Source organism: Equus quagga, chromosome 5 (assembly GCF_021613505.1).
Source record: "Equus quagga isolate Etosha38 chromosome 5, UCLA_HA_Equagga_1.0, whole genome shotgun sequence".
NCBI classification, from domain to species: Eukaryota; Metazoa; Chordata; class Mammalia; order Perissodactyla; family Equidae; genus Equus; species Equus quagga.
The window spans coordinates 101476079-101489683 of record NC_060271.1 but is presented as its reverse complement, the minus strand read 5'-3'; the positions used below and the strand labels follow the sequence as shown (position 1 = coordinate 101489683).

Below are 13605 nucleotides of genomic sequence, written 5' to 3'. Positions count from 1 at the left end.
TTAACTCTTCAAGGAATCAACTGACTATTTAAGTTTATCCACAACAGCATCTCCCGACTTACTCGAACACTGCTCTATGAGATTATTTTGAGCAGAATAAAGGACAGAACAGTTCAGCACTTGTCAACCTACCTGTCTGCAAGTGGAGTGGGAGAGGGAAGAAAGAGCTGAGGGGCTGGCGGAGTCCCCAAAGCCCCAGGCCCTGCCCCCATCACCTTAATCCACAGCACCTTGTTTGGAAAGCACAACTATGGATGAGGTAGCTGGTAATCTGCCACTTTACATTTCTACAACACATCTGGGGCTTTCTTAACAATCAACCAAGGAACCATCTTCTTTATGTTTTCAACAGACTATAAAGGAATAGTTTGCAAAAGGACAGATCATTGAATAATAACTGGAAATTCTTCTATATAAAAGACATAGTTGTATTCAAGTAACTAAATCTTTTTAAACACAAATATCTGACGAGTATTTTATTTACACTAATGAGCCAATTTACAAATTGCCAAAGCATACTTATTTTTTAGTTTTTACAACTTAAAAAATTTTTGCTCAGAGAGAAATGGCAGATTTGGGCTTTATCTATGGCTTTCTCAAAGTGAGTTCCTGAAAATGAACAAGGCTAGAAAGAGAAGTAAGGACTAGATAGATCCTAGTTAAAGGAGGGCCGAAAATGAAAACAAAATGTTTAGTTTCCTCTATTTAGTATAAGTGAAAATGTTAGTTATTCCTGGAAAGACAAAGGGAACAACTTTATAGTCCTTACCATACTCCATACTCAAGGGTCCTCAAATGCACAATGTGGGCAGCCCTCTGCCCTCACCACCACCTTACCTCACACCCCACCCCTTTCAAACTACACATTGGCCTATTGGCGCAAGAAAGGAAGCCCTTTACCAAAGAAAAAGAGAAACAAAGTTTACCTGGCTTGTGCTTCCAAGGGCCCAGATGGCCATTTAAGAATTATACTAGGTTATCCTTCATTACGCATGATTTTCATTGTGATCTGCCGCCCCCATCATACTCTCTTTTATTTCCTTAAATAGATTCAACATACATATACTACATTCTTTATGTGATAATTCCAACAACTGCACGTTTGCTGGTTCAAAAACAAATTCTGTTACTTCTGCTTACCCGGGCACATACATTATATGATTTTTTTTAACTGTGTATTCATTTTCCCTGGAATTTTAACTCTAGAAAATCTTTGATGCCTGGGTGTAATGTGTTTTTCCTTTAGAGAGGATGGAATTTGCCTCTGTGATATAGCAGTGGAACACTTTTCTAAATACTTTCACACATTAACTCATTTAATCCTTGCAACAACCTTATAAAGTTGCTCTTCATGTTTAAAAAAGATATATCTAAAACATGAGACACAGAAAGCACAAAAGTAAAAGAAAGGAAAATTACATCCCAGGCAATTACCAGTCAAAAGAAAGTGTTTCCAGATGTCAGTCAAGGAGGGTCCAACAAGGGGTCAGTGGCTGGCAGTGCAGAGACAGCAGCGGCAGGCTTCGTGGCCCCAGTGACACTTCTGTGCTGGTGCTGGGTTGAGTCAGGCCCATGCCTGAAGGAATATATCTGCTAAGCTATGAATCTGGTTTTATTGAGGAGCATCTGGAAGAGATACCCCTCCAGCCCAGAAACCTTGTGAGAAAGTAGATTTGCACGTGTTCACACTGCCAAAGAGGAGTTTGCTTTTGGCATCTTTGATGACAGCTACAAGATCTTCACATTCACCCCCAAGATGCAACCAAAAAGCTGTGGAGAGCTAGAGAAGCAGCAGAAATAAGTGCCAGTTCCAAAATATATAAAGAACTACAACTACACCAAAAAACCAGACAACCCTATTCAAAAATAAGGACTCGAATAGACAACATTTCTCCAAAGAAACATAAACAGCCAATAAGCACATGAAATGATGTTCAACATCATTAGTCATTATGGAAATGCAAATCAAAACCATAATGAAATACCGTTTCAAATCTACTAGGATGCTATAATAAAAAAAGAGAAAATAATAATTGTTAGCAAGGCTGTGAGAAACTGGAACCCTGTGCATTGCTAGTAGGTACGTAAAATGGTAGAGCCACTATAGAAATTGTTTTGGCAGCTTCTCAAAAGTTTAAACATAGAACTACCACATGATCCCAAAGAATTAAAAGCAAGGGCTCAAACAGATATTTGTACACCAACGTTCACAGTAGCATTATACACAACAGCTAAAATGTGGAAACAACCCAAGTGTCCACTGATAAATGAATGGACAAACAAAATGTGATATACACATACAAGATAAAATTATTCAGCCACAAAAAGGAATGAAATTTTGATATACAATGCAACATGGATGGAGCCTGAAAACACTATGCTAAATGAAAGAAGCAAGACAGAGAAGGACAGATATTACATGATTCCACTTATATAAGGTACCTAGAATAGGGAAATTCATAAAGACAAAAGGAGAACAGAGGTTACTAGGGGTAAGGGGAGAAGGTGATAGGGTGAATTATTGTTTAATGGATACAAAGGTTCTGTTGGGTATGATGAAAAAGTTTTGGATATAGACAGTAGTGACTGTTACACAACATTGTGAATGTATTAATGCCACTGAATTGTACAGTTTAAATGGTTAAAATGATAAATAATGTTACATATACTTTCCCACAGTAAAAAAAAATTTTTAAAAGCAGTGCTAGTGATTAAATAATTAATAAATAAAAATTAAAAGGAGAGAAACAATACAAAGTATGTTTTACAACCACAATGGAATGAAATTAGAAGAAAGATATAAATTTGAGAAATTCACAAATACATGTAAATTAAACAGTGCATTACTAAACGACTAATGGGTCAAAGAAGAAATCAAAAAGGACATTAGAAAATACTTTGAGATGGAAGAAAATAAAAATAAAAACATACCAAAGATAACAACATACCAAAATTTATGAGATACAGCTAAAGGAGTGCTTACAGAAAAAATTATAGCTGTAAATGCGTGTATTAAAAAAAGAAGAAAAATCTCAAATCTAAAGCTTAACTTCCCACCAAAGACACTGGAAAAAGAAGAGCAAGCTAAACTTAAAACAAGCAGAAAGAAGAAAATAATAAAGAGCAGAAAATAAATTGATGAAACAGAAAAGAGAAAAAACAATAGAGAAATTCAATGAAACCAAAAGTTGGTTCTTAGAAAATATCAACAAAATTGACAAACCATTAGCTAGACTGACCAAGAAAAAAAGAAAGAAGATTTAAATTGCTAAAATCAGAAATAGAAGAGGACATTCTGGATGGTCCCTGACTTACGACGGTTCGACACAGAAGTTTTTCACTTTATGATGGTGTCAAAGTGATAAGCATCCAGTAGAAACTGTACTTTAAATTTGAATTTTCATCCTTTCCTGGGCTAGCAATATGTGGCATGATCCTCTCTCATGATTCTGAGCAGCAGCAGTGAGACACAGCTCCCAGTCAGCGTTGAAATCACAAGGGTAAACAACCAATATACTTAAAACCATTCTGTATCTATACAACCCTTCTGTTTTTCAATTTCAGTACAGTGTTCAATAAGCTACATGAGAGATATTCAACACTTTATTATAAAATAGGCTTTGTGTTAGATGATTTTGCCCACATGTATGCTAATGTAAAAGTTCTGAGCAAGTTTAAGGTTGGCTAGGCTAAGCTATGATGCTCAGTAGCTTAGGTGTATTAAACGCATTTTTGACTTATGGTATTTTCAACTTATGATGTGATTATCAGGACATAACCTCACTGTAAATCAAGGAAGATCTGTACTACCAACTTTACAAAAATAAAAATGATTATAGAGGAATAAGAATAAAGATTGTATGCCAATAAATTAGACAACTTAGATGAAAGAGACAAATTCCTGAAAAGACACAAACTACTGACAACGACTCAAGAAAGAAATAGACTATCTGAATAGAACTATAAAAAACAAAGATATTTAATTAGTAATCAAAAAACTACCCACAAAGAAAAGCCAAGGTCCAGGTGGCTTTACCACTGAATTTGACCAAACAGCCAAAAAAAAAAAAAAAAAAATCAACTAACACCAATTCTTCACAAACTCTTCCAAAACACGGAAGGAACACTTCCCAACTCATTCTGTGAAGCCATTATTACCCTGATACAAAAACCAGAGCAAGAAAATTACAGACCAATATCTCTTATAAATATAGATTCAAAAATTCTCAACAAAATACTAGCAAACCAAATCCAGCAACATATAAAAAGAATTATACACCATGACCAAGTGAGACTTATCCCAAGAATGCAATGTTGGTTCAACATCCAAAAATCAGTTAATGTAATACATTATATAACAGAATAAAAAACAAAACTCATATAATCACTTTAATAAACACAAAAAAGCATCTAACAAAATCCAACATCCTTTCATGATAAAAACACTTTAAAAAGTAGGATTAGAAGGGAACTTCAACTAGATAAAGAGAGAGTACAGAAAACTCACTTCTAACATCATAGATTATGGTGAAAGACTGGATGGTTTTTCCTAAGGTCAGGAACAAGATAAGGATTCCATTCTGGCCATTTCTATTCAACACTGTATTGAAGGTTCTATACAGAACAGCTGGGAAAAATAAACAAAATAAAAAACAAAATATATCCAGATTGGAAAGGAAGTAAAATTATCTCTTTTCACAGATGACATGATCTTACATATACAATATCCCAAGCAAAACACCAAAAAATTGTTAGAACTAATTAACGTTTGGCAAGGTCATAGGATACAAGGTCAATTACAAAGATCAATTGCATTTCTATACTGCTAAAATGAACAATCCAAAAATGAAATAAGAAAATTCCATTTACAACAGCATGAAGAAGAATGAAATACCTAGCAATAACTTTAACAAAAGAAGTATAAAACTTTTACTCTGAAAACTATAAAACATTGTTGAAAAAAATTAAAGAAGATCTAAGTAAATAAAAAGACATCCTATGTTCATGTTCCAATGAATCACTGAATCCATACGTTCACTGGAACATGAACATATGATTGGAACATAAGATTGGAAGGCTTAACATTGCTAAAATGGCAAAAATTCTCAAAGTGATCTACTCATTCGATACAATTCCTATCAAAATCTTAGCTGATTTCTTTGTAGAAAATGAAAAGCTTAATCTAAAATTCATATGGAATCTCACAGGATCCTGTACAGCCAAAACAACCTTGAAACAGAAGAACAAAGTAGAAGACTCACACTTCCTGATTTCAAAACTTACTATAAAGCAATGATAATCAAGGCAATGTGGTACTGGCACAAGGACAGACATACAGATCAATGGAACAGAACTGAGAGTCCACAGATAAACATACATTTCCACGGTCAACTGATTTTGATGAGGGTGTCAAGACCATCCACTGGGGAAAAATAGTCTTTTTCAATAAATGTTGCAGGGGCCACATGCAAAAGAATGAAAGTGGACTCTTACCTTACACCATATATAAAAATTAACTCAAAATGGATGAAAGATCTGAACCTAACAGCAAGAACTACGAAAATCTTAGAATAAAACATAGGAATAAATATTCATAACCTTGGATTTGGCAAAGGACTCTTGCACATGACCCCAAAAGCATGACCAACAAAAGAAAAAATAAATTGGACTTCATCAAAATGTAAAACTTTTGTGCTTCTAATGTAATGATCAAGAGAGTAAAAAGACAGTCCATAGAATGGGAGAAAATATTTGCAAATCATCCACCTGATAAGGAACTTGTATCCTGAATTTATAAAGAACTCTTACAATTCAATAATTAAAGGACAACTAATCTAAATAAAAAATGAACAAGGGATCTGAATAGACATTTATCCAAAGAATACAAACAAACGGCCAATAAGCATATGAAAAGTTACTCAACATCATTAGTCATCAAGGAAATAAATATCAAAACCACAATGAAATACCACTTCATACCTACTAAGATGCCTACAATCAAAAAGTCAAATAACAAGTGTGGCAAGGGTGTGGAGAAGTCAGAATCCTCATACACTGCTGGTGGGAATATAAAATGGTGCCAACACTTTGGAAAGCAGTCTGCAGTTCCTCACTATGTTCCTCCAATTAAACAGAGAGTTACCATAGTAATTCCACACCTAAGCATACACCCAAGAGAAATGAATACATATGTCCACACAAAAACTCGTACATGAATGTTTATAGCAGTATTATTCACCATAGTCAAAGAGTGGAAATAAATTGTCTATCAATTGAAGAATGGATAAACAAAATGTGGTATATCTATACAATGGAATATTATTTGGCCATAAAACGGAATAAAGTTTTGATACATGCTACAACATGGATGAACCTTGAAAACATTATGCTAAGTGAAAGAAGCCAGTTACAAAAGTCTACATATAATGTAATTCCATTCACATGAAATGTTCAGAACAGGGGTATCTACAGAGACAGACAGTAGCTTGGTGGTTGCTCAGGGCTGGAGGAGAGAGGACAGGGTGGAGAGGGCATAGGGAGTGATAGCTAAAGGATACAGGATTTCTTTTTGAGATGATGAAAATGTTTTAAAATTGACAGTGGTGATAGTTGCACATGTGAATATACTAAAAATCATTGAATCGTACACTTCAAATGGGTGAATTGTACGGTGTGAATTATATCTCAATAAAGCTGTTATTTAAACAAAATAAATGAGTTGACTCTTCCAAAAAAAACAAACTGGTAACAACCCAAATGTCCATTAACTCTAAAATAGAAAAATACTGTATAATTACATAATGCAATACTGAAAATTAATGAATCACGGTTATATATACCAAAATGAATTAAACTATACAATAGTCTTGATTAAAAAAAAAGGCAACTCACAGAAGACTACATGTACTAGGATTTTATTTACATAAAGGAGCCATCATGCAAAATAGTGAGGGAATTATTAACACAGAGTTCATGAAAGCAACTATCTCTGGAGAGGGAGATGGGAGGCGTAAAGACGGAGGGGCAGACAGGAGGCTTCAAAAGTACCGACAATGTCATATGTCCTAAGCTGAGTGATGAGGACACTGGTCATTTAATCAGTATTGTTTAAATTATATAATCTCTTTTGTTTGTATGTTTTGTTTTGTTTTTGGTGAGTAAGACTGGCCCTGAGCTGACATCTGTTGCCAATCTTCCCCTTTTTGCTTAAGGAAGATTGTCACTGAGCTAACATCTGTGCCAATTTTCCTCTATTTTGTATGTGGGACACCACCACAGCATGGCTTGATGAGCGTGTGTAGGTAGGTCCTTGAACCCTGGGCAGCTGAAGCGGAGCATGAACTTGACTACTATGCCACTGGGCCAGCCCCTGTATGGTAATTTTTTAGATGTTTTTTAATGTATAGATAACATCTGGTTTTAATCTGGAAAGCTCTTATTTTTCGTATCCTCCATAGCCCTTATAGGAGTGCCCTAGGCACAGAAGGGTTTTGTGTGCACATAAATATATATATGCATACTTTCCACAAATATATGTACGGTGGGTAGAGGGATTGATCAGTTTTAAATCACTTCAAATTTTTAGTACCAACATGGACAAAACAATGAACAAGGTACTCTTCTAAAGGGATGAACAACAATGCCTCCCTAGCCATAACAATTTTCTAAATGACAGTTACACAAATAGGTACAGTATAAAGAAGGCCGTATTTTAAGTGTGACAGTAGCAGTACACAGAAAGTTTTATGGGAGCACAGAGGAAGGGGAGATTAATTCCACCTGTAGACACCCAAGAGAATTTCATGGAGGGTGTGGCACCTGAGCTAGGCCCTGAAGTATAGGTAAGATTGTGATGGGCAGAGGATGAGGAAAGGGTATTCCAAAGGAAGAAAACAATATAAACAATAATAACAATTATTATTATACATTTAGTAGTTACAATAAAAACAGTAGCAGCTGACATTTATTGATTGCATACTATGTGCCAAGCACTATTTCAAGTATTTTAAATGTATTTCCCCATTTTATCATCACAAAAATCCTATGGTACATACTATTATTTTCCCCACTTTAGAGATGAAGAGACACAGAGATATCACGTAACTTGACCACAGTCACTGTGTTAGTAAGGGATGAAGTTGTAATATGAACCTGGCTCCACAGCTTGTGCTCTTAACTACAAGAGGTAGAAGAAGGAACCCACATATGTTCAAAAAACAAATATTCCAATTTATGTGGCATATAAGAATTACTGATGTCTGAGGATATTTGGTATGATGGGAAAGGGTACTTAAGTGGAATCCATTGAAAACAGGAACCAAAATTTCATTGTAGATAACAGGAACAGATTGGGGAGGATTTAAATGAGACTATCTTGGGGGGAAAAACCCAAAATATTGAAAAGGAATTTATTTTAGCTCAAATTTAATAAAATATAGTCTTATAAATTATAACTGTGATAATTCTTATAATGAATAAAGAATAAACTGTTGATTATATGTATAATTTTTTAAATTGTATGATTCCTTAATGAATAGATGGCATCAATGGCATAATGTAAAGATAACTATGGAGACTCAGATTACAAATGCTTGAATGCTGAACCAACCATGTCTTGGGTTGAGAAGGAAGTATCAAGAGATTATACTGGAAAAGTAGCTTGAGGCCAGCTCATGAAAAGCTTAAACTCTCAAAAGAAGATGACTGGCAAACAGGAGACATTGAAAGAAAGAAAAAAATAGGAGAAACATTCCAGAGAAAGAATCGACAGGACTTGATGGCAGTTTGAATGGACTATGTAATAGAATAAGAAATTAAAGATTACTGGGTTTGTGCCCAAGAGAATTGCTAGCCCATCAACCAAGGGCTTATAAAAGAACAAAAAATACATGAAGAAAAATAGGTTTGGTAGCCAAGGCAAAGAGTTAAATTTGGTTGAATCTGAGGCACCAGAGGGATACTCAAGAGACTGGCAGCAGGCCATTCAAATTTGAGTCCAAATCTCTGGAGAGAACTTGAAACTGAGGATGTATATTTAGAATCCACATAGATGTAAAAGATGAAGCCCCAGAAGTTATTGAAGAAATTATCAAGAAAAGGAAGATAGATGGAAAAGACAAAGGGAATGAAGAAAATATCTGAAGTGTTGTCTAAATTTAAGAGCAAAGAAGAGATGCAAGGATACACAGAAACAACAGGCAACAGAAATAGAAGATTATCAAAAGGGATGCGAGAAATATCAGTATATGAAACTGAGAGTCCAGAGGAGCTGGAGCATAGAAAAGGCTGCTGGATTGGACATAAAACAGCCACTGGATAAGGTTTTATGAATCTTTGATTCTACAATGCCTAGCACAGGTACTCAATAAGTATTTGTTGCATATGAATGAGTAAATTTGTTGGATATGTTGAATGAATAAATGAATTTTGATAGTCAAAGGAGAAAGCGATTATCCAAAAAAACCAGAAGATTCCTGAATAACTTAGTGAGGATGAAAATAACTGTGACACTACATAAGATCTCAGACTGCTAATAGTGGAGCGGAATGTAAATGAAATATTTCACTCCTATGTAATACCAAAAAAGGATACTGTGCATACACTAGATTTTGCAGATGAACCTTCCCCCAAGATATTAAATTCAACAAGACAGATACATTTTACGTCTTTCCACTTAACACAAATCTGTCACTTCTCACTAAGGAAAAGTAGCCAGAAGACAGACAAAAAAAAAAAAAAAAAAAAGTGGTAAGAAAATGAAGAAGAATAGAAGCAAATCAAACATGAAAGATCTAAGATACTTCAAAAGCCCAACATGTCCCTGGGAGAGTCGCTGGTCTGCTTGCTTTATTCACTTATACCTTCCTGCCAAAAATCATGAAAGAGAAAAATGTCAAGTTCCAAATCTGAAACTTGAACAGGCATCCCTAACATCTTTCCAATCTTTCTAGCCTAACAAAAACTTATTAAAATAGAAAAAAGACTAATTTCTTACTAGGGATTTTAATTATGACTTTTCCCACCATCGTCTAAACAGTCTAAAAGTAGCATTTCCTTTTTAAAGCCAGATACAGAATCTCCCAAATGGCTTAAGAGGTAGGGGCCCTCCAGTAAAGGAGCAAAGATAAAAAAGAAAATAGGGATCTGGGTTCTTCTTATATAACCAGTGAATCTTAATTCAAAATAAGTCTAATACCTGGAAGAGAAGGAAATCATAGAATCCTAAAAATTAGAGCACATGGTTTGAATAGAAACGAACATCCTCAAAGTATTTCCTGTTACACACTGGAGACAATATACAGGCTTCTTCACTTCTATATCCCTCCTCAAAGATTTAGCATTTTGGCCATACCAACATCTGAATTCTGACCCAGAGACAACCCATATATACTGCTGAGTGTAACTTCAAATAGGAAATGGAACATGACAATAGAAATGACGGCAGCATCATGGTTTAAACCGAGGAACTATCTGAACTCAAATCCACAGGGAACTGGGAGGGCGGTCTATCAAACTTCTTATGGCAGCCTGTTGTCCGAGATTCATGAAAAGTAAAGGAAAACTAAAATGCTTTGACGAATAACAGTAACTTCAGGTAAATGGAGTAAATGAGTAAACATAAGAATCAGTCAAAAATACACCAATCAACTGCTAAGCTGGTGAGTCATTTGCAACCTCAAATTGCTTACCACTAAGTAACTGCTAAACATCACTTATGATCCTTGGCTATGTGGACTCTTATCAATTAAGCTTTAGACTAACTTATAATTAATATGTTTAAATGATTAAATATACAATATCAGAGTCAATTTATGTGCTTTAATTATACTGGTCTTAAATTAAGTAAGATACACAAAACCTTAGAACCTTAAAAAAAAAAAAATCAAAACAAGTCACTATGCCACCCAAAGGACTCCACAACCCTCGGCCCCAGGAAAGCTAAAATGCTTTCAAAATAAGATCTTGATGACTTTTTAGGTAGTATCACACTTCATGGTCTCCCAATTCCCTATGACTATGATGGGTCATATCAAATTATTAAAGGAACATATCTTACATGCAAAAGAAGATACTGTTAACTGTGAAGGGGGAGGGGAAAAAAGAGGTTGAAGGAAATTGTGGCATACATCTTCCAGTCTCCATTCTACTACTCATTTCCTATATCCACCTCTCTCAACCCCAGTGTACACTCTTCTAAATGCCAGGGATGAGTCACATATGGTATACGGCGACAGCAGCAAGAAGTTCTGCATTTCCTGTATCAACAAATGGGCAAGATGTACCTCTCCCACCTCCTTCCTTAATCACAGACTCAAATGCCAAATAAATTGCATACACTGCTCATTCCCCACATATACACTAAGCTGTCTCCCTTCATGAGACTTCTGTAGTTCATTCTGCATTGACAGGCTGTTTCAAATATCTGCTTTCCTTGAAAAGAAAAGGCCATTATCAAATTCCTGTGTCAGCTGTAGTGTTGGTTTCTTATACTTTACAGGCCAAAGACTTTAGTTCAATAAATTGCTGAGTCTGGGTCTAGGATGAAATTTCTTTTCCCACCATATATGAATAAAAAGTCTGTTAAGCAGGTAAATGCAAATAAAATTAGCATTTTAATACTATACAAACACATTTTAACAAATACTAATTACAAAAAGTTTTTCCCCCTCTCTTTGTGAAAAAGCTTTGGGATGGATGTTGGGCCTCCTTCATTGATTCTGTCTCTTTACATTTCTCTACTTTATGTCATTTGGCACTATTCCTTTGTTTTTCTTCTAATTTTTTTCTTACAGCTTTTTTCCAATCATTTTAATATCTGATACATTCAAAACTATATGGGGGATGCTTGAAGCATAATAATAATAACTCATGACCAAACTCAAAAATTAAAACATTACTAATACTAGTTTTCTGTGGTCCTCAGCCCACATCTATTCTCCCCATAGAGGTAATGACTTCTAAATTTTCTGTTTAACCAATCTCTGGCTTTTCTTTGTAGTTTTACTAAATAAATACATATCCCTAAACAATATGCTATTTGGTTGTACATCAAAAAAGTTTTTATTACAATAGATTTTTAAAAGACTTCTACAAGTCAAAGTCACATTAGTAAGTTGAAAATAAAGTATAAATTTGAAAGAAAGTGAACTTCATTTTCTAAAACATTTTGTGATTTCTATTTCTCACTATTCAAATTAAGAAAGTTATGGTAAAGATGATAGGAATAGATAATCACAATCGTTGTGATTATCTAAAAAGCAAAATGCTTTTAAATATTTTCTCTTAAGTAGAGAGAAACAGCCAATTGATATTTGTGAAATAAAGAAGGAACCAGAGTTTCAAAACTGACCTACAAGAAGTTTTACCCCCATATATTCAGCCTGGAACAACAGCCTCTACAACACACGTTTACAGGAAAATAAATACTCCACAATACATATGGCAAGCCTTCTCTGAGTCCTGTTTCCTTTGTTCTTCTTAAGACTGTTTCCCACGTTACTATGTTTAAAAGTTTTTTCTCAGATGGCTCAGTAAAGAATAAACAGGCTGTGAAGCTAAACTAGTTAAACAGTCTCTGAACAAGATACTGCCATGGACTCGCATTCTTTCTTTCACAGAGGTTTGATGAATTTTCTTTGGCCAACTCTTCAGTCTTCTTATAATGAAGATAAGTGCCTCCTCACTCTGATCATAAGCACCACACTGGACTAAAGACTTCACAACCCAAAGAAAAACACAAAACAAACCACCCTGGGAGGAGCACAGTTGAAAAAGAACATGTTCTTAACTTTGCATTTACTCTCTTCTCTGGCTAACTGTTGCTGTCCAACCACCATCACCGCCACCATAACCACGAATCCCCGACTCCAAGACTTGAAACAACTGCTTTAAATTTCTTTTAGTGCAGCAAGCAATAGCTTGTAAAAGGATGCAAACCAGCTGAAACATTTGACAGACAGTGTTAAATACCAGGGAATTCCTATCAACCATTTTACTTTAAAAGGTACTTTGATGTTCCCTATCTTTCAAGTACCTCTTTCAAGGCACATTAATAAAGAAAACGGAGCTCAAGTAAATCAAGTCCCAAGGTCACATCTAGAATTACAGCACTGTAGGTACCTGATGAAATACGGATTAATGCTGCATGAGTAGTGAATAAACAAAAGCACCTCTACCCACCAATCAGGCAGCTTTCACAAGTGCTTCCGAACTTTATTCTGCAACTAGACCTGAGACATCTTTAATCCCCCATGCCCCTGAAACCTAATTATCATAATGCGAACCCAAATGTTAGGGTCCCTTCAAAATGCAAGTGCTGTGAAGTGGAAAAGTAATGGGAATTAAGCTTGGTGTAACCTTAGAAACGTACGGATGTGGGGAACTTGAAAGTGGATTTCAACAAGTTAGGAGAGCATAATAAGAAGATTTAGCCACATAAAATACCTTAGAATCAAAAGCCCCCACCCCACCCAAACATACAAAACAAAAAATAAGGTGATTCAAGAACTACTATTTGCAAATATCAATTTCTGGCCCCAGAATCTTCAAATCCTATTTAACCAAATGAAAAGGATCTTAACAACAAAAGAGTCTAGCAATTTTGCA

The 13605-nt window shown here is 35.1% G+C and overlaps 1 protein-coding gene across 1 annotated transcript in view; it reads right to left on the bottom strand.

The window, feature by feature from the left end:
* Nucleotides 1-13605, bottom strand: part of SRBD1 (S1 RNA binding domain 1) — a 206004-nt gene that overhangs the window by 114768 nt on the left and 77631 nt on the right. The window lies entirely within an intron of this gene.